Below are 23,065 nucleotides of genomic sequence, written 5' to 3' on the forward strand. Positions count from 1 at the left end.
GATAAAGCAAGAATGATACGTGTTATTACCTGTCTAGGTTGCCATTTTGGTGAGCCAGTCTAGACATTTTTTACCGAGGCATGACATTTATTCCTGGGCATCTTTGATGAAGCAAGCATGATAAGTGGTATTGCATTGCAAGACTGGGATTTTGGGGTAACGGCCTAGCTATTTTTGACTGTAGCATGACTATTTTATATGATGAAGCAAGCATGATAAGTGTTCTCAAACGTCTAGACTAGCCTACATTGGAACCAGTTTGGACATGTTTTCTTATTGTGGCATGGCATTTATAATGGCCAATCCAACATGAGTATGTTCTTACATAGGAGAACTGGCAAATATTGGCAGAGCCAGCTTTGACATTTGTTTTATAGTATCATTACTGGCATTATGTGCAAAGGGAACATGAGTATGTTCTTATATGAGAATTCTGGTATATGCTGGTGGTGCCAATATGGAAATCTATGGGCACAGCCAGCATTAACATGTTGTTTATACTGGTATATATTGCGGGGAAAGGCATACAAATGCATTGGCAAATGCGTCTGTGCACCTTTGGTGACTTGCATCTTATTTTTCGATAGGTTACCCAACAAAACTGATTGCAAACTGTCTGGCCTTTTACCCAATTCTTTTCACAGAAAGTTTGCTGTATAGTGCTCAATTTTAACCTATTATTAAAAATATTCTTAGTGCAGTGTGACCCCCCCTAAAGCCCTTTCGTGGGTTGGACTCTGTCGCTACACTCAGCTGCTCTTACATACTTGTAGCAAATATTTGCGCCTCTCCAATAAACAAATTCACCAGCTGCCACTGGTGGCTGGTATATTTGGGTGCCAGGGGCCAGGCACCTCTCCCTTGTTTTTACGCTAGGTGAACAATTTAAGGTTTGATTAAAAACATACATCTTGCACCTAGCGCAGCGCGCACATGCCCCTGAAGCAGCATGATCAGCATGGACATTATGCAAGCATGGTGATCCAGTCGGGCCCGGAGTGTGACGCTTTCCATGCTTTGTTAGGAGGCTTGTAATTGAGTGGGGGGGAGCCCCGAGCATGGCTCGCAGGCCCCCCAAAGTTTGTGTTACGAAATTGGCTGACAGTACCTACTTCACACAAAGGAACTGCAGGAAGATGGCATCTGCTTCCTCATTCCATGACTATCTCTCATCCCAACAACGTCAAACCCATTTGATGCTTAAACCTGCAAAAACAGGGATTCTACTCCTCACAAATATTAACACATACCGTGACCTGAAAACCTGTCACCTTCCCATCAAAAGATCTTAAAGGCATCTCCCCTCATTTTGGCCCATGCACCAAATCAGCCATGTTCGTTCAAGGCCTAAATTGCAAAGAAATCACAGACAGCTTAATTCTAGCTGTCCTTGGCACAGAAAATAGAACCATACCTCCCTCAGTCAATAAAGTAAGATACCGTACAAGCCCTTAATGTGTGCCACAAAGATATTGTCAATTCTCAGCTAACTGGAATCCCGGACTCTTCTATGGCCTTTAACAAATCCATTTTACATGCTGCCTCATGAAAGGGAAATGCAACATCTGGGTGATGATATTACCCAGATATTGATCACTCTTCACTGCCTTCCTCTGCAAGATCTGACCATATGCAAGACAATGATGGTGAACACTAGTGTTGCCAGACAGGATTGAAAATCCCAATATCACTGCAGAAGGTGGCATTCTAGGACCTAATCCTTTGCCGCATTGAAACCTTGAAATTGCAAAATCCAACAGAGGTCCTCTCTCGCTCAGTCTACAGGTACACTGGCATTGTGTGTGTTCTGAGACCATGGCATTGGAATGCCATGAGAGGGTTATGTGAGTTTCATGAAGCTGCCATCCAAGCATTCCGCCATTCACACCATAAACTTAATTTCTGGTAGCTAATTTTTCTTTCTTTTCACCACATTCCTACCAACGGGCTACCTTTCGCCTATTTAAGAGCAGCAGGCTGAGCAGTCCATGTTCTGCCAGCAGTGTGTATATCTCTGCTGCTGAGGAAGGGCACCTGTTTTTGGTTTTACTGGAGGTAAGAGGCATGTTTGTGATGCTCTTGGACGATGTATAGTTTGTTCCATGCACGTGTGAATGTATAGAAACGAGCTTTACTTTAGGATGTGGTGTATCTGCCCACAAATTATGCAACCACATTTTGCACTTTTTGCCAAATGAAACCGTTTTCCAGTCTACGCCCAAAGGCTGTGGAAGATCACTCCTTTTAAAGCAAACTTCACCCTTGTTCATTTCAGTGAAGGCGTATTTGCTCAAGCAATGCATTTATCAGCTTACCTAACAACATTTCACTTGCAACACACACGAGGCTTCTCCCAACACCCCTGCATCCACAGAAACGAAGTGGTTCCCTCCTTTGGGACTTCCTATTCCTGCTTCATCTTCATTGCCCTTTCACCGCCAGATCCACAGAAAGAAAGTACTTTGTTTCCATGGGATTTCCTACCTCCGGCCCATCCTCATCACTACTCTGGACCAGGCTGAGAATACTGTACATAATTCTCACTAATTTTCCTGTTTCTCAAATAGAGGTACGTACATCATAAACACCCACATGAAATTAAATGAAAGTAATTAAAATACCCTCTCATCAATTGTATGCAGGCTCGGACTGGCCTATAGGACAAACCAAAAAGGAACATACTAGTGTGGGCCACTATTTTTGGTCAAAGTGGGCCACTTTTGTTGTCATTGTATGCCAGTTTGATGAGTTACTTCACTATGTAGCTAGTAGGTTTGACCATTGTTGCTGAATAAATATTCTTTAAACTGCACAATTTGCATCACATTTTATCAAAAAACTCTCGAGTACTATTCAAACAGTCTGTCACAAAAGGAATTACTTGCCATTTGCAACTGTGCGCCACTTTTTCATTGGTGTCCTAGACAATTGTATTCCCCTGTCCGACCCTGTTATTATAATTATTCTTTTATAAAAAAAAAGCCCTTACTACCAGCGAGTGGTTTCTAAGCAAGGGATGTTGTCTTGCTTCCAAGACAAACAAGTTGCTCCTGAGCTATCCTTCCTCCCCTGGTTGTATGAGTTCTGTGTTGCAAGTTAAGAGGTGCAAAATTGTTTTGGGTTCAGAGTCAAGAAAACATCCAAGAGGTTTCCATAAAGTTTTACATTTTGAGTATTGTAGTTTCCTTTTAAAAGTAAATTACAAAAGTTATTATTGTTACCATACTAACTGAATTTAGGGCAGCAATAATTACAAGATAATGCTACAGAGTTGCAATTAGGAAACCCTCCAGGCAGTGTGTTCAGCACCATTAACAAGTTAAGTGGCTTTGGCCCCTCTTGAATACACTCAACACATGGGTATCCGTGGTGGAGCAGCCAAGATACAAGTCTCGGGAGGTTATTTTGGGCACCATAAACAGAATATAATTTATAATATTGAATGATAGACTATTTACACTGTGCTAGCAAAAAGTATTATGTTTTACCTGAATTTAGGTCAGTAGAACAAATATCTAGAAAAGCAGGAAGAAAATTAATGTTGAAAAATTACAATAAATATGCAGGAGCCGTTTTTTGATCATTGTGGGATAACAGGTAAACAGGAAGTACAGGGTCATATGATCACCGGCAAATAATGCAATTCTCCTACTCAGGTTTTGCATCGGAGCTGGAGAGTAAACAGATTAAATGTCAGCATGTGTTAACTTTGCCGTTCTTCAACAGTCTTGTAAATACTTCCTGTCTTCACAAAATTCAACAAAACTTTGTAGAGATTTCCTGGCACTGTGTCACCCCCACGGTCTTGTCCATATGTGCCAGTGTTTGCTGGATGACACTCAGGACCCCATCTGGTAGTGTAGTAGATCCTCCGGGTACATGGTATATTCATGGCACACAATGTACCAATGATTGCGTGATGAGCAGTGAGTCAGTATAGCTCCAAAGCATCTCCCCGCCCCATTTTTTGCCCTTTACCAATCGAACTTTGGTACTTTCATCATGGGCACATTTTCATGTGGTTTCAACATCATTACCATCATCATTATTGCCAGGAGGTAATTACAATGATGACAATGACGTGTCCTTCCTCTATGTCACCCTGGCCCAAGTTGCAATTATGATATATGATATGTCATTTGTAATGCGCCTATACACAAGTGTTTCAAGGCACGACGAGGCAAGGGAGGGGGAACAAAGGGAAGACAGACAACGATCCTACTAGGCCAGGTGTCATACAGATTGCGCAAGTGCATGGGAAGTTGGAAAAGAAAAAGTGAGTGGGGGAAGGGAGAGGGGAAAATGCAGTACATGGGATAGTAGAATAAATAAGATAAATAAAAACAGCCAGCTGGTGGCAAGTGCAAGGTAAGTGCAAACATAAGTGCTGGTAGGGGGATTGTAGGGATCCAGAAAACAGCCCCCAGGTGCCGGGGTTGCCAGGGAGGCAGTGCAGGTGTGCAGCTGGCGGGGCCTGGGCACGAGATCAGAAAGGGTGGCCAGGTAACCAATGCAGTTTCAGCCAGGAATTCAGCAGGGGAGAGGGGGAGAGAAAGCAGAAGCAAAGAGGAAGGTTTTGAGGTGCTTCTGGAACCGGTCTCGCAGTCCTGTTCTGGATAAGTTGCAGAGGGCGGAGAGTAGAGGCAGGCAGATTTAGATAGAGGCTGTTACAATAGTCCAGCCTTGCGAGAACCAGGGCTCTGGAGACAGTGAGCTTCTGGGGGAAGGAGAGGAATGGAAGAATACCTCTGCGAAGGTGCAGCTGGTAGTGTGACTTCTTAGAGACATCAGAGATGTGAGGAGAGAAGGAGAGTGTGGAGTCAAAGATCACCCTGAGGTTTTTAGCCTTGCAGGTGGGAGCAGGAAGAGGGCCAAGAGAGGCCGGCCAGAGAGCTGCAGGGAAGGAGCGAGTGGGTGTGCCGATGAGTAGAATCTCAGTCTTACTGGCATTAAGGCAGAGGTCATTGGAGGCACACCACTCCAGGATATCAGACAGACAGTCAGAGATGAGGGAAGGAGAGGAGGAGGCCGAGGATAGCCTGAAAATGAGCTGGGTATCATCCGCATAGCACTGAAAATTGGGCAGAGAGTGGCAATGCAGTGGGCAAGGAGTGCCAGGTATTGGTTGAACAGCAAGGGAGAGAGGTTAGAGCCCTGGGGGACACCACAGGTAGAGAAAAAGATAGCATAGAGGAAGGACCCAAGTTGGACCTGGGAGGGTCGGTCGGAGAGAGGAAAGAAGTCAGCCATGCCAGAGCCTGAGCAGTGTACCCAGGTTATCACAGAGACGGTTAGGCAGGCTGGCATGGTTGACAGTGTCAAAGGCAGAAGAGAGATCAAGCAAGAGGAGGACGCACGTGGTGTTAGAGTCAAGGTTGGAGAGCAGGTCTTCAAAGATGTTCAGGAGAGCAGGGTCCGTGCTTCTGGCAGCTCTGAACCCAGACTGATGGTCATGAAGACAAGCAACATATTCTGTGTGGAGATTAAGCTGGGATTTGGCCAGTTTCTCCAGGAACTTGCCCAGGAAGGGGGTGATGGAAATTGGGTGATACTTAGCCAGGCAGGAGGGGTCGGCAGAGGGTTTCTTGAGAAGAGGGTGCTTCAGGAGGGATGGGAAGACTCCAATGGCAAAGGGGTGATTGCAGAAATCCTCCAGGGCAGGAGCCAGGGAGTCGATGTGGTCCTTGATAGTTTTGGAGGAACAGGGGTGAACCTGTTTCGACGAGACTTTCATAGATCAGACTTGTCTAGAAACCTCATCTGCAGAGAAAAGGGGAAAGGCAGAGAAGGAGGGGGGTGGGTGGGGAGGCTGCCGAAGGGCCAGAGGAAGAGCAGGGAATAGAGGGGGGAGGCGATAGGAGGGGAGTGAGGACAGGATGTTCTGAGTTTTTTAAATGAAGTGAGGGGCCAGTGCCACGCAGAGGGCCTGGTAAGGGACAGGAGAGGTAGAGACTGTGGCAGGATTGGCCAGTTCCTTGCAGATTTTAAAGAGTTCAGCCGAGTTGTTAGATGCCGCAGAGATGCGGGCTTGGATATTGTTTGTATTGGCTTCTCCCCTGGCCTACTATGGCCAGAACTTCCTTATCCTTCAGGGTTTTAAGGACATATTCAGAGATTGCTGGGGGGGCTGGACAGGATGTAGAGTATGGATGAGTCTGGTACCCTTCCCTTACCTGTGTGTAACCATCTGGCTAACTGCACTGAATGGATCCAAGGGGTTGCAATACAGTGTCCGAGGAAGAGGCAGTGCGGGTAGTGGTAGTGCAGACTGTGGTGGTGATCCTGTAGACAACGCTGATCACAGCAATGGTCAAGATGTCACTGGCAGTGGTGTCAGGTATTGCAGCATCTGTGGTGGGAGCCGTGAGAGACCGAGGAACATTTCTGTCCATATTTTCATCAGTCGTACATGCAGTTGGAATTCAGTTAGCAGGTGTTAGAGATAGTTCCGTGAGTGCTATTTGGAGGGCACTCAATAAGTCTTGCCAATGTGATGAAATGCCCTACCTGCTTGGTCTGGGTGCCCTAGTATGTGTGCAGCTTGCATTAATACCGGACCTCCCTGAGTATGTCACAAGGGTAAATTCATCTTTTAGACTACATTTCCCAGAATGCAAATTGTCTACATTTATCAAAGAGTTAGTGGGAACAGGTGGGCTCTTTTAACTGGCCTATGTTGGGCAAGACTGAATGGTAGGTCTGCAAAAGGCATGTGTTCAAATACATGTTTTATACAGTGCAATTCTATTGGGGAAACATGCCATTAATCAAATGGTAAATGCACTTTATCACCTGCTGTGGAAGGCCCATCAATCACCGCCTGCTCCCCTATTTTCTCCAGCCCAGCAATTTCCAAGACTGAAACAGCCATGTTATCCATGGGACATAGGACCATTGATAGCATATTGCTACTCCTGTTACATTGGATGCCTGAAGTCATGTGCGACAGTATGGGCTCTTTAGGAAGGTCGATCAATGACACACGTGACACAAAAAGAGTATGGTTCAAATAAGCGGTTTAATCATTGTATATTTCAAGATGGGTGTTGGAATAATGCATATTGGAACTCGGGAAGGCTATACAAATGAAAAGGCACATTTGAATAGAAACAATGTCAGGAAGGGAAACACATAAATAACAGTATTCTTAAATATCTGCCGCTTTTAGTGGCATTATTCCAATCAAGTTCTTATCCCTCCAGGGACTCTCTAGTCTAAAACATAATGTCCAAAGGATTTGGATGACATAAAGTTGTAAGACTATACTTAATGAGTCCTTAACTTCCATGCTTGTTCCTAAGCTGAAACACAATATTCCCAAGTCTTGGCCAATACAACAATGCACACATACTATTCTACAGAGCCCCCTCTTAGTCTCAAACATAATGGAAAGAAGCTTCACCGGATAGGACTCTTTTGTGGTTTACTCACAGTTTATACCTTCCATGCTCTTCCTGCTTCCACTCTCGTCATTGAGACTTCTTCAGGCCCATGGCTTCTCAGTGTTTTCTTCAGGCTCTGTGTTAACCTCTTTGTTTTCCAGCTCAGATTATCAGCTGCTTTGTCAAATGTATCTCCAACCTCTGGCACACAACCAGGTTGGTCTCTTCCAGACCTTCAGATTCAAACTTGGACTTCCCTCAGACCTCAGTGTTTCACTGGTTCAGGTCTCACCATGAACTCTGGTTTCTAGCATTCATTTCAACAGGTCTCACCAAGATCTAAACGTTCAGACTTCAGTGGGATAGGTCTCACCAGAATCTGCTTTTTTGCCCTTTTCAAGGGTATGTCTCGTTAGGGCCTGGCGTCCTAATTTTCATTTGAACAAACCTCACCATAACCTGGTTTATCACTGTTCAATTGTGTAGTCTATTTTCGCAGCACTCAATTGAGCAGGCCTCAGCACAAACTGATTTTACCAGTATTAACTACAGAGTTCTCACCCCCGCCTGGGTTCTCAGTATTTATTTGAGAAGGGTTCCACCTGACCTGGTTTTTCAATATCCATTTGGCACAAGCTGGAATTCAGTATTCACCTGGTCTGGTCTCATCACACCCAGAGGTCTTACATTGTAATTGAATAGTTCTCACCACAACCTAAAGTCTCAGCATCAATGAGGTCTGTCTCACCATGACTAGATTATCAGCATTCACTTGGGAAGGTCTCTCCAGAAACTAACTTACCAGTTTTCACTTGGAAAGGTGTCACCATGACCTTGGGTTATCACGACTCACTTGGACAGGTCTCCCCACAACCTGGATCAACTGTATTCACTTGGAGAGGCCTTGTCCTGGACCTTCAGTAGGCATCACACCCTTCTGTCAGTGTTTGGGCAATTCCTCCAACAAAATTGCTGCCTTGTCTGAATTGGCATTCACCCTCCTCTTGCACGGAGTTAAGAGAAACACATTCTTCAATGCACTGCTTTTTGTGGACTCTACTCTGTATACTTCCATGACTGAGCTTAGCCAGACGTTTTAGATTTTTAATGGGTTCTCCTTTTCCTTGTTAACTCAGCGATTGGCAGGGTTCATTATAGCTTTATCTAATGGTCAGAATTGGGTGTCTCCTACAGGATATTTAGATTTCTCTAATGAAGCCTCTCCATGGTCCGGTAATTATTACATTTCTCTAAATTGTAAAGAAACTAGCTTTAGTCCAATCACCTGCAGAACCTTGCCTGTAAAAGAAAGGGTCTTGCACCACTTCTTTCAATTATCTGGACTCACCATGAACCATCCTGAAGATTTTGTTGGACCATGCTAAGAGAGCAAACCTTTCTAAAATTAACCAGTTGTGGGGTGAAGGCAGATGTTCCAAAGGCAGAAGCAAGATCTGCTCCCCAACCATCCCCAGGGACCACTGGGGGTGAAAACTGCTGCTGGACCAGAAGTCTGCCTCTCTGCCAGCCATCCACAGCCTAGGACCTCACTGTGATGTGGGTCCCCTGAAGGTGGTTTCCAGCCTCCCCTCTGTGTTGGAGCCCAGGAACAGACTGGCATTGGCCCTCAAGACCCTGGAGTGGGACTCACAGCACCCAGCATCCCGGCTGTCAACGATGACTTGATCTGAACCGTGATCCAGCATTACCCCTTGATGCTATCCTTTGGTGTCCATTGTTCTCTAAACCACTGTCCACAGTTTGACCTCATTGACCACCACACAGCGTCAGGACAAGTGTATAAATTCCTCGGCTCAAACTATGAAGTGCCACTGTCCTACCTTCCTCAAAAGGCAATCCATAATGCAAGCGTCTTCATTGCTACCCCTGTGACTCAACGGACCCGACCCTGGTGTTCCTAGATTCGTGACCTCTGAGCCATCACATCGAACCAACTTGCCTGTGCATCTTGGTACTAGCTCGACCGCTGTCGATTCTCAACCACTGAACCAGACCTCGAATCAGCCGATCAGCACAGTTTGGGTAGCCTCTTGAAGACCAGAGCTCCCCTACTGTTGGACTCAGCCCCGACACTTGCTTGCCTCTGGACCACTGCAACTGCCGCATCTGCGACCAGAGCGGAAAATCAAGACTGACACAGACAAACCTAGTTCAATGCTCTCAAACCCCCAAGATATTTGCAGAAGGTATTTGACTGATATCTGCCGTCGGTCCATCTTTGGTCCCTAGAGACTGGCTAGGTCATTTTCATTCCTTCTTGCAACTTCAAGAAATATCCTTATGAACATTGAGGTCTTTTGAATGCCTTGTTCCCCAGAGTGCTGCATCTATTCTATCTGTGCATATTCTGTGTTTCTTATACAGGTGTGGGTTCTTACAGTGTTTTGTACTTAGTATTGTACACATTGTGTCTAATTAAAGCATACATTTGTATACAATCTTGATTGCACATTCCTTTATTTTGGAATGTTATACTTTGCTGTTTTGGTTGCTATTCGAACACATTCACACTCATCTTAAGAGTATAGCCTTCCCTCAGCCCACATTACCACAAAAGGTGAAGGAGGTATATCTCTTGACTTTGCCTGTTTCACCTTGTGTTGGCTCTTTCTTTGTAGAAGTGTGAGGGCTGAGTGTGCGTTTTAGCCTCTACTGATCCTTGTACTCCTGCAGGTCAGAAGTCAATTTGTCACAGTTCGCTTGTCCAGGACTTTCTGTATCTGTGGGAAATTCGCAAGTTGATCTCAGGAATATCTCCTTCTGTCCATTGGGGTCATAGTCACCCCACTCTGAATGTCAGGTAAGTTTAAGAACTTCTTTCTCCGACTTCTGCAAATACTGCGACCCTATTGTAAGACACAGAGGATTTCTGATCAATGCTTATTGGCTCAAAGGAAGGCAGAGACGTTCCCTGAAAGAGTCATTTAGAAGATTTTGTTTTATGCTTCTGAAATGTATAAGGGAGTTAGAGACTTCTGATGGTGAAGGTTTAGAGACTAATGGGTATGTGGTTTTGTTGTTCCCTGATAATGCGACTTTGGAGAGATCAGGTAAACAAGATGGTGGAGTTCTGATGTCCTTGACTGATGGTTCTTAAAACATCCCTGATGGTGTAATGCTGTACCTTGGTGGGTGTGGTGAGCTTTGTGACAGCTCAGAAGAAGAGTCAGACACATGGAGGACATGTTGTCTTTCTTTAATGAAAATATAAGAAAAAGGCGTTTATTTCCCTATTACTAAAAGGGATCGCACTGCCTATTTAAATCAACTAAAGCGCTTGTCCGTCATCAGGAATTCAAAAAGTATAATTTGTCCTCAGTCACAAACCTAACTCTACCTGGTTCTACCACTAATATGAATAACTCCAAATAGGTCAAGAGAATGCCTCTCTTATCCTGGTTGTCTTTCTTCTTGCCTTCTTCCCAGCAGCTGTGTCCTAAAGGCTGCAACTTATCTCCTGTGGTTATTAATACACAAAGTCTCTGTTTAGACTATAGGATTTTTTACTTATCTTCCCTGATAGTCGCTTGATGTTTCTGTTATGAGCTCATGTAGCTCTTCTCATATCATAATGGAGTTTGCATTCTCTCTAATGCCTGCTTTATGAAAATGTCCCTTAAAATAGTTTCTCACACTCTGGTCTTTACTCGTATGCATCGTACCTTCTTATGGGTTCACAAACCCTAGGTTTTGTATGACCTTATCCAAATTAGAAGTACCCCTCTGCTGTGTTCTTGGTGTTGGACTCTCTCATTTATGTTTTTGTTACCTTTAAAGTCTGATTTCACAATACTTGTTACACTTCTTTGCTGTGGGCTCTCTACTCTCTTCAAGCCTCAGTAGCTGGGGGCTTCTCCCTTCCTCTGAGGGTATTCGCTTCTACTTTCTATCTATTTCCCAAACAGCGCTGTTTGTCATGCTCTGTATTGATTTCAGATATCTCCAATGCAGCTCAATTCATGTTTGACATTTATACTTGTGACTTTGAGAGTGTTCTCTCCTCCCAGTATGTTTCCCCAGCATCCTCCCACCTCTTCCTTTCTCCCAGGTAAATTTTCCAATGCGGGGAAACCTTGCGGGACTGGGCGCGCACTTGGGTATTCAGCTTCTCGGTTGCTCTTCTCTGTGCCTGGCATTCTCGGCTCCTCTGGCTTAGGATGCCATCTATGGATGTGGGCTGCAGGTAGCTGGCAGTACTGCCTTCTTCGGTGGTCTCTGCATCGTTCATTGGGTGTCTCAGCCACTATGAAGCAGCCATGGTCCCACCACCACCTTGCACAGGTCTTTGGTCTCCCACATCTTACAATAGCATTCCTCACCATTTCAAAAGTTGCAGGCTGTGCGACTTTGTTCTGTTCCACCTCTCCAAGGCATAATAAAGTAAAGGGGCTTCCCCAGTGTACCATACTTTCTCTCCTCACATGAGCTACTCCTCCCAGTTATATACACTTCTCTTTTTAAAGAGCCATCTCCTTTTCCTTGGTATGGCTGTTTTGTTCCCATATTGCCTCAAACCAAACATAAGGATGACAGATTAGTCTTCATAGCAGTTAGTCCCACATATGCAGAAAGGGTATTTGGTTCAGGGAATTCCTCCTTGGGATGGGAGTCCTTGTCCCCTAAGGGGAAGTCAATCCCATTGAGGTCCCACTTGCCTAAGCCCCTATGGAGGGTCTTGACGATTTGGCTCACCTCCCTAGCCTGAAAGGCATTGCTCGCCCCTGGGGAGAAAGACTAATACCCACGATTCATCACATCCTGCAGTATCCCAATCCTCCCACTCTCTGAGAGTCCCTTTGGGTAGAATGCCAGATCAACTGAGTTCCTAATAGCTCTCCCCCTCACACTCAACTCACTTCAACTCCTCTCCACAGGTCATTCTGGCTTTTTCATGTATACGCCACAATGGAGTGATGGGTGGACACAGCCATGGCACTATTCTGGATCCACTGACAGAGTTCTGCCCTGTTATGAGGGCAGCTTAGGCCTAGGGATGATGAAGAGGCAGAGTTCCTCTTTTTCTACCTTATATACTACCACACTGAGCTCCTGCTAAGAACATGCTTTCTTCTTTTCCTGCCCATTGCTGCAAGAACCAACATCTGAGTACATGTTGCTTGTAATGCTTCATGAAGTAGAATATTGAAAATTGATTAGATTTTTGGAGATGGCTGCTGCCACACGTCCTGTTTTAGCGTTCCTGCAATAAACGTACTTAGTGCATGCAATATTCTGACCACCAGCATTACGCCTTTACTGTATGTGGATTTTAAGTTTTTGGGCATACACGCTTTTTTCATTATTGCACTGACAGTCAATTTCTCTTAACAAGATGGTGCACTTCAGGTTTATGGTTGCTGGAATGGTCATTTTTGAGTAGTCATTTTACAGGGCCGTTCACACCACATGGGGAGTCTAAGCTTTCAATGCAAGTCAAGTCTAGTAAGTTCAATGCCTCTGTTATGTAATTTATATAATTGTCTTTACATTTTAAGATAAACATTATTCTATTAGTTACTCTGATTTACACTTGACTTACAACAAGTAAGTGAGGGCTACTCATAGTAAATTCTTTGTGAATCAAATATTACTTTCCAGTTTTAAAGCAAGGGTACTTCTGAGCAACGTCTTTGTGAATTGGCTCCATTGCATCTGTGTTGTTGAGATAGGTAGAATGGATCATATTACAACTGTATGATTTTTTCTGACATCTTTTGTAACCCTGTCACTTACCTTTTACAGAAGGGGTGATTATACCAGGCCTAAAATACTCATGGATAGACCCTAGGCCCTCTTCTTAAGAAGCCCCCACTGATGTAGACTATCTGAATAACTACAGTTCAAATGCAAAAACTATTTCCTATTAAGATTCTGGAGAAAATGATACAATTCAGCTGCAGGCTTTTCTTGAGGCCCATGAGCTTCAAGGAGAGCCAAATTCTGGATGTATGCCAGGTCGCTTTGAAAAAACCACACTAGTGGATGTTAGAATGTTACTCTTGAACCTGGATAGCCATAATGCTTCTCTTCTTCTTATGTTTCATTTCTCTGCCCCTTTCAGACACCCTCGAACACAGGATTGTCCCCTGTTGTTTGAGAAGCATTGCATTTCTTTCTAAAAACACACTGCACTGGATTAAGTCATTTGTATCAAATTGATCCTAGTGTATTTACCCAGACATCATTATAACTGACTGTACCCCTATGCTGTATGGAGTCTCAAAGGAGTCTGCTCTCTTTCCCCTTTTGTTCTAACTAAAAGCTAAGCCATTCCATGATTCACTCTTCAGCCTGGATACATCAATCATTAATAAGATTCGCATGATCTGCCAACACATAGGGCCTCACCAGGATCTTGGCAGTAGCCCTGCGGTAATTGTGCCAGGATACCGCCAATGCTATTAGCATTACTGCAACTCGGTATGGCACAATTTGCACCGGATCCTGAGTTTCGGTGGTGCTGTAATTCACCATGTATTTTGAGTCCATAGGACTCTATGGGGCTTTTTGATGCCATTACCGGTAATGGCGCCGGAAATGGGTGGAAGCTGGAGATATACCTCCAGCTCAAAGCTGGAGGAAAATCTCCAACTTTCTGCCCAAACTCGGGATTGGGCAGAGCAGTAATGCAGCAGTAATAGCATCACTCCCGCATCTTTGCTGCTACGACCAACCCCGGATGAGGCCCATCATCATCAATGCTACAACTGCTAGCAAACTGCACATCTCAACTTGTAAAACCACAACTACCTGCAGAACTTTATGATATTCACTTTGGAAGCCCTCACTGCTATAGTAGCATCCCTCAAGGCCACATTGTATGTGGACGACATCCTCCTTGCCTCTGTAATGTTAATGTTAATCTTAAAGGTTATTTATTCTGCACACTATCACAATCGGAGTGGTCTCCTGGCACTCTGGTGGATCTGAAAAAAAGGGGGTCAGTTGGGTTACATTAGTTGGACAACGGTTGGAGAAAGAGCAAGGGAGCTGTGATGTGCTGTTGGCAGCTTCATTTCGGTTAACACCCTTCGCGGAGCTTTTTGGTGTGGTATCCGGTCGGTATCCACCGTGTTCTGTTGTGTAAGGCTATGTGGGGTTTGTTTGTTGCTGCAGTGTAGTGAATTGCGTGCGGTTTGCTGTGATTTTAGAGGAATGGTTGTGTTTAGTTAGAGTTTGAGAGGTGTATGCAGAGGGGTGAGGTTTTAGTAGGGTTGGTTATTAGCATTGTTGTTTGAAGAGACGCACACTCATTTTGTGGGTCTTTCAAGGCTTAGATAATTGTCTTCCCCCCTCACCTCTCTGTCCATATGTCACACTAGTAAGTCTCTATAATTCTATCTTTGTTGTTACTCAGGCCAGCCCTCCTATCCCAGTCTGTGTGTGATGCAAACTGGTCACATTGGATCTATCTAGTTGTGACCCATTCCCATACCCACAGCTCTATATGGGTGTGGCACAGTTCAGTTCAGTCATCACCACTATGTCCAGATTTGATGCAAGGCAGTCACCATACCTATTTTGCAGTTGATTTTGGTTGTGTGTGTCAGGTTGGTCGTTTCAGATGTAAGTCCATTTCCAGAAATTCTGCCTGGGTGTCATATATGTTAGTCTAGTGGATGCTATCTTCTACTTACTAGCTTAGGTGCAGGTTTCTTAGTGTAGCAATAGTGGTCTCATTTTGGCTAGCGGGCTTGCTTATATGGTGAGGTTGGTTTTGAAGATGGCTAGCTTGAAAGCGGGAGGTGATTGTTGAGTAGTGTCGATGCAAAGTTGCGTTGGATTGGTGGTTTAAACATGAGGTTATGGTGTCATGTCTGGCAGGGAGGATGCTGGGTAGTGGGTTAGGTTTTTAGTTTTGCCTGTTGTCTCTGTCATCCTTGTTAGGTATTATTTGGTCCTGATTGGATTGTCGCTCGTGATCAGGTCAGCCTTGCATTGTATCTTTAGTTCTTGTGGGTGGTCCCCTTCTGCATTGGTTCTCGGTGTTATCTGTCTCGTCATGGGTTTGTTGATAATTGGCTCTCTTTGCATTTTTGGTTTTATTGTTTCAGTTGTCTCTGTCTGGTTCCGAGGTCTTGAACAGCCAGGTTTTGAGCCGTTTTCTGAATTTTAGTGTGGGACTTTTCATCGACGAAGCGAGCATGACTCGAGCAATCAGACAAGTGCCGAGACTCGGGCCTGACTATTTGCTTTGCAGCAGTGCAATTCAAGTGCTTACACACTTACTGCTTGCTGGATGCCTGCGCCTGATCCAATCGACTTGCGTTCGTGTGTGTCCGAGAGCAGCACAAGCTAAACCCTTAAGGTTAGTGTGGCACTCCCTGGGAAGAATAAAAAATATATATATGCTGCTTACAAACATGACTGTGTGCGACCTGCGTGGTACTGGGCTAAACGGACAGACAGCACCACCGTCCACCAGGGTACTACCCTCTTCCCGATAATTTCCATCCTCCTCGGCTTTTGGGTGGGTCGGGTGGGGTCAGGTGGCTGAAAATGAGAACCATCATACCCACCAGCCATGCGCTACACAGAACCACAACGCGCCATCTCTTAGGCGGGAGAGAAGTCCTGTTCCGGGGGGAAATATGGTGAATAAATAATTCATAATTCCAGAGTCACCAATAAGCGCATCTCTGCATTTGCCATGGTGAGCTTGCGCCACACAGAACCAGAATGCACCATATCTTAGGTTTGAGAAAAATACTGTTCTGGTGGCAAATAGGGTGAATAAAGCATTCATTGTCACCAGTATGCTCATCTCTGAGTTTGCTATAGTGAGTAATCGTCGATGCGTGTGTGGGCCTGGTCACCGTTAATATAGTATGACAGTGTCCGTCTGTCCTTCAGTGCCAAGTGCTGTATGCCTTTGATTCTGTGTCGGGTTATCTACGCATGTTTCGGTCTGTCCATCTTCAGGTTTATCTACACGTGTTTCGGTCTGTCCGTCTTCCAAGTCTGTTAATGCGTGGCCCTGTCCGTTGTGTTAATCACCACGTCTGTTGTTATCGACTTCCGTCCGCTCGTTTGTCTCTGGGTCTCTTGCTGACCTATCATTATCTGTGTCCTTCATCCATGATGTATTGCTTGCTCTGTTGCTATGCCCCTCACTGGGTGTGTCAGTGCCCCTGTGCCAGTCTGCCTTTTGTGTTGAATTGCTCGATCGAAGGAAACCTCATTATAGAGTTGGAGTATTTTGCACGCATTTTCCACTTTACTGCTTCAGTTAACTTCAGAACATCTCTGCCAGCACCGTGCCAAATGTAGCCTCTTTCTAAAAGTTAAAAGGATTTCTAGCTGCAGTCCACTATATTGACAAATGCAATTTCAGCGCCTGGTGACCATGCAAACGGCTGTGGCGCAGTGCGCGGTATAAGTACCAATAATATATTAGGACTTGTCATGCTACATATGTATGTGGTTAGTGATCGCGATAGATAGGCCGAGTTCTTGTGAGCCCAACAGTACCGAGAGAGCATGAGTAAAGCTGTCGACTGTGTCGGGTACATACATATTGGAGAGTAGAAGGAAAACTGGCTAGCTGTTGCCAATGGTATCAACGTTGGTGTGTCTACATTTAAAGGGGAGATTAATAGAAGGGATTGTGAAGTCGACCACATTAACCCACAAGCCCCTGCTGTACCTAAGGGGTTAAGTGAGTGAGCTTAACCCTACCTGCACAGGGCGTGCAATGACCAATAGCCCCTGCTCTACTGATGTGGATGGAACCGATGCAGGAGCACACCTGTGCATTTCGTGACCCGCCGAGGAAAGGGTGAACACCCCAAGGCTGGAAACAAAGCGCTGAGTGACGTCCTCTGCGCCACAACATCTTACACCCTCAATGACTAATACTGCATGGATTGGGAAAGGGATAAGCTTGAGAGGCAGTGTGGACAGAAGGGGACATTTACTGGGAGCTAAATCCGACAAAGAGTAGTGGAGAAAGCGCCATTGTATGCACGTTGAATGTGCCAGGGTGGTATTTCATGCACACTTCGAATGTGGTATATAATGAGAAGCAATGAAGTCCATAGTAACGTTGAGTACAAAAGGAAAGCTATGAAAATAAATCATGTTTGCATATCTATACCTTCTTTTCTGTGTCGGTCTGTCTGCACACCTGAAATGTCATCAGTCCTAGTACGATAGTCGCTTGTTTTGTTCCTTTCCTCCCTTTCTGCACCCTTCTCCCTCACCTTTTGTTTTTCTCCAGCTCTACCAGAAATGTCATAAGGCCTAGTACAGTACTGGTCTGCCTGTTTCCATTTCCTTCCCACTCTCCCCCTCCCTTCCTTATCTATCTGAAATGTTGTCAGGCTGAGTACAATAGTTAATTTCACATCCTTATTGTTCATGTTAAGAATGTCATTGTATTTTCCCTTGTTCCCTCCCTTGCCTTGAAGCGCTTTTAAACGCATTGTGTATAGGCACTATATAAATAAACTATCATATCATAACTTTTGCGTTTCTTATTTCTTTTGGGAGGTTGTTCCACGTTTTTGCCGCCAGGTGGGAGAAAGAGGAGGTCCCAAGTTTTTCCTTACGTATGGTTTTGGTTCCAGGTGGATTTCGTTGCTTGATCTAAGGAGTCTCATCGGCTTGTAGATGGTTATTTTCTTTTGTAAGAATTCTGCTCGCTGGTCACTGATTGCCCTGTGTGTTATGCACATTGTTTTGAATGTGATACGTTGTTTGATTGGAAGCCAGTGTAGCATTTATAGCCCTGATGTGATGTGGTTTCTTCTGGATAGTTTGAGGAGAAGTCTGGCGGTTGCACTTTGGATGTGTTGCAGTTTCTTTAGTAGGTATTCCGGCATTCCGCGGTAGAGGCTGTTGGCGTAGTCAATTCTTGAAATGATGATGTTGACGATTGTCAGTGTTTTGTGGGTGAAGGACAGGAATGGTAGGATTCTTGTTGTTGAGCAAAGGAGGAAGAAGCATTTCTTAATTATTGCGTTTGGTTTAGAGTGACATTTTCGATTGCCATATTTTCGAAATGCCATTTTCTCGACACAAAATTGCTGAAAAAAAAAATGTGGAATTTTTTTTTCAATTATTTTATTTCTGAAATGGGGCGGTTCCCCCAACACCCTGATTTTTTTAATTGACACTTTTTTTACTTACGAAACAAAAAAAACATATAAAATAAAAAAGAATACATTCGGAAAACAAATGTCGGCAAATTGTTTTCGACAAAATGGTATTTCGAAAATATGTTTTTGAGAATTTAACCGGATACCATTGCATTTACTTGTGGTTCTAATGTTAGTGCGTTGTCCATTAGGACTCCCAGGTTTTTGATGACTTTTGATGGTGTGGGCGCTGTTCCCAATTCTATCGACCACAGGATGTAGGTGTTGTTCTCTTGGTTTTTGGATATAATCATGATTTCTGTCTTTCTGTGGTTTATTTTTAGGTTGCTGGTGTTCACCCAGTCTTAGATTTCTTTGTGACATTCTCCTAGAATTGTGTTTGGTTCTCTTCTTGTGCATCTTCGATTTTGTAGATGATTTGAGTGTCATCTGCATATTTGTAGCATGTAAGATTGTATTTTTTGAAGATCTTGATTAGGGAAGTCTGGTAGATGTTGAAGTACAATGGTGATAGTGAGGATCCTTGTGGTACTCCGCAGTTGTTTACTCGTGGAACTGATTTGAAGGGATTTATCCAGGCAGTCTCTGTTCTGTTTGCTAGGAATGATGATATCCAGAGTAGTGCTAAATCCGTTATAACTATTTCTCTTGATCAGGGTATCATGGCGTACTGTGTCGAATTCTGCGGAGAGGTCAAGTAGAAATAGGGCGGAGGTTGTGTTGGAGTCAGCGTTTGTCTTTAGGTCATCCCAGATGGGTAGGAGTGCCAATTCTGTTCCTCACGCGGGTCTGAAGCTGACTTGTGCTTGGTCCAGCAACTGGTGTTTTTCTATGTGCTCTTGAGTTAGTTTATATACGTAGGTTTCTAGGAGCTTTGCCGGGTAGGGGATGTTTGAAATAGGCCTGTAGTTGGAGAGGTCTTCCACGTTGCCACTTGTGTTCTTAAGGAGTGGTGTAATATACACTGATTTGAAGGCTTGTGCTACAGTCCCTGTTGCAAGTGCTAGGTTCAAGAGATTTCTATAGTATTCTAATGGCATTCCTTGTATGAGGATTGATTTGTAGTTGTCTGAGAGCAGGGTCCATGGGCGAGCCTGCTTTCTTGCTATCTTTTACCAGCTTGAGTAATGGCTCTACTGATATTTTAGGGAAGTTTTGAAGTGTTTGCTCTGTCTCCCTGTTGGATCTGTTCGGTTGTGTGTTAGGATTGATCAGTCTGTTTTGTATGATTTGTCAGATGTTGTTGATTTTACTTTGAAATGGTCTGCTAGGTCGTTGCATAGTTTCTGTGAAGGTATCCGAGTGTTGCTGCAACCTGGTGGGTTCCTCATTTCGTTTATGATGTTGAACATTTATTTTTGTGTGTTGGCCTTTTATTTGTCTTTTGAATTTCCTTCTTATACAATCGGATTTGCCTCTGGAACTGAGTTTTCTTACCTTGGTCATATTCTTTCTTCCATTCTAGTTCCAGCTTCTTGCTGTTCTTTTTCATCGTGCTTAGTAGTGGGGTGACCATTGCTCTTTTTCTTGATGGGGTGAACGTTTTTTCTGGAGAGATTCTGTCGATTGTATCAGCGATTCATTTATGTAGTGGCTCTGTTTTTCCATCTAGGTCTGCCTTGTCCAGTTCGGTTGCAGATGGTTTTGTGAGCTCAAGTTGTTCTATTAGGTTACTTGCTTTGATGGCTTTCCAGTTTCTTTTTGTGGTGCTTGGGAGTTTGAGTGGCTGGTTGGTTGCTTTAGTTGGTATCGTGTTCACAAATGGGATGATGAGATGGTCACTCCAGAGTATCTGTATCGGCGGTGATAAGATTTCTGTTGGCAAAAATTGAATCAAGTGTGTGTCCTGCTGTGTGTGTTGCTCCTTTTACCAGTTGTAGTTTCATGGTTGCTAGTTGCCTGATTAGTGAACTTTGTGAGTTGGCGTGCTTTTCTTCAAGCCATATGTTGAAGTCCCCAACGATTATCAGATGTTCATGTTGGATGGCTATGCTGGTGATGGCTTCTATGAAGTTGTCGACGAAGGTTACATCGTATGTCGGTGGTCTGTAAACCAGTATGAATTTAATGTTTGTTTTTGGGTTTGCTGATAGTCGCCTGACCATGGATTCGCAGTTCCTGAAGTTTAGAGGTTTGTCTGTTTATATTTTCAGGTGTTTTTTTAATGCTATTGCAAGGTCTTCTCCATTTTTTCCTTTTCTGTTTAACTCTAGGCATTTGAAATTGGTGGGGAGGCAGCTGTGGAGTGTGATTTTGTAGTTGTCATCCAATCTTATTTCTGTGACAAATAGGATGTCGATACCGTTGTCGCACAGCAGGTGGAAGATCTCTGTAGTGTGTTTTGACATCAATCTTGCGTTGATTCATTTGCAGTGGATTTTTATGGTTTGATTTGGTTTCTGTTTTATTATCGGTGTTGTCTTCTGACTGGGGTTTTGGTTTTCTTACATGTAGCTCTCTGGTTGTGGTGATGGTACAGTTGTGTTTTTGTCATCTTCTATTAGCTCTTCCAGGTTATGTCTTGGGTTTTTGTTTTCTTCGTGCTCCTCTTCTATATTATGTAGTTGTTGAAAGGTGGGTTATAGTTTTTTGTGATATATGGGGTTAGGCTGTCAATCACATTCTTGCTCCCTGTGGCCTTGTCCGTTCTTCTTCTGCATGGCTGTGTTCTGTTGTCGGTCTTTCTTGATTTGTGCGTTGGGTTAGTTTGTTCCGGTGAGTGGTTGATTGTGAGGTATGGTGTTAGGTATAGAGATGTTTCTCTTTTCTGCCAGAGCTTGTTCTGTTTTTGATCTTGTTTGTGGTGGTGTGTTCTTCAGTTGTGGACCTGTAGTGGCATTATCTTGGGTTTGCTCCCTCTCTTAAATGTCTTTCTCGCTGTCCTATTTGTTTCCGTGGCATCTTTGTGTTACTTGGCGGTAGGTTGATGAGTTGATGTGGGAGTTTTTTTATTTCTTTTTGGCTTGTCGGGGTTAGGTTCCTTGCAATTAGTCAGTTTATGTTTCCTTTGAGTTTTCTTTGAGGTTGCAGGGGCGGTAGCCCACGTGCAGTGCTTTTCCCGGTTGGCCTGGTGTTGTATTTTTTGTTATTGATTTTTTTCAATGAGTGTATGATTGTTGGTGCTTTTCCTGGTTGGTTTCATTTGGTTCTTTGCTTCCTTGTGTGTATGATTATGGGAGTGGTGCTGTCATCGCACACAGTCAGGATTTTTTCCTGCTTAGTCCGGCTGTCTCGCGGGGTTAGTGTGAGGAGAGGCCGGTTTGTCTGGTAAAAGCTGGCCGGTTGTCTAGTGGTGTGGCTAGCTAGATACTGTGTATCTGGTTCTATGTATGGCTAAGGAGAAAAAAAAATTCAGGTGTAGTTATTGGCTGAGGGGATGATCTAGTCGCAGAGGGTATATAGCTAGGGCAAACTCTCTATCTGTGTATTTGAGCAAAATGTATAATCCTCTCTGGAAGTGATGCAGGGTAATATTTGGTGTCCCCTCCAGGGGCGAGTAGGGTTAATTTTTACAGTCTTCTCTAGATGTGACACAGGCTAATGTTCAGAACATTTCAGAATCCTCTCTTGGTGGGAAGTAGGTTATTATTCACAGTCCTCACTAGACGTGGGGCAGGCTGGTGTTCAGAATTCTTTCTTAGTTGCAGGACATGTTTGTAATCTGAATCATCTCTAGAGGTTTCGTCATTTGATATTCACACTCTTCTTCGGATGTGAGGCTGGGAGGATTCCCAGGTGTGTAATCACAATCATCTCTAGATGTTACGTCAGCTAATATTTGTAATCCTGCCTGGATGTGAGGCAGAGAGGATTCACAATCCAAAGACCTCTCTAGACAGGAGGCAGTTTAATATTCAAGTCCTCTCTAAATGTCGGGCTGGCCAATGTTCACAGTGCTCTCCAGTTGTGAAACAGTTTATTATTCACAATCCTCCGTGGATGTGAGGCAGGCCAATGTTCACATTTGTTCTTTAATGTTGCACTGGTTAATAAATCGTGATCCTCTGTAGATGGCAAACAGGCCAATATTCACAATCTCCTCTAGATGTGACACAGGTATAACAATCACAATCCCTCTAGGTGTGACCCGTGCTAATATTCACTGTTCTGTTTTAGTGTGGAAAGCAGGCTAATATTCACACTCCTCTCTCGATGCGACAAAGGCTATTAGTCACAGTCCTCTCTGGATGTGACACAGGCTAAAACATTATTCACAGTTCTATCTTAATGTGGCACCGGCTAATAATTACAGTCCTCTCTAGATCTGACTCAAGCTAACATTCACAGTTCTATCTTGATGTGACTCAAGGCAATATTTGCAATTCTTTCTAGATGGCGAATAGGCCAATATTCACAGTTATATCTTAATGTGGCACATGCCAATATTCACAGTCCTATCTTAGTGAAGCACAGGCGAATGGTCACAGTGCTCTCTAGATGAGACTCAAGGTAACGTTCACAATCCTGTCTGGATGCAACACAGGTCAATATTCACAGTTCTGTCTTAGTGTGGACCAGGCTAATGGTCACAGTCCTCTCTAGTTGTGACTCAAGGCAATATTC

Source organism: Ambystoma mexicanum, chromosome 9, assembly GCF_040938575.1.
Source record: "Ambystoma mexicanum isolate Mex_15411 chromosome 9, UKY_AmexF1_1, whole genome shotgun sequence".
Lineage (NCBI taxonomy): Eukaryota > Metazoa > Chordata > Amphibia > Caudata > Ambystomatidae > Ambystoma > Ambystoma mexicanum.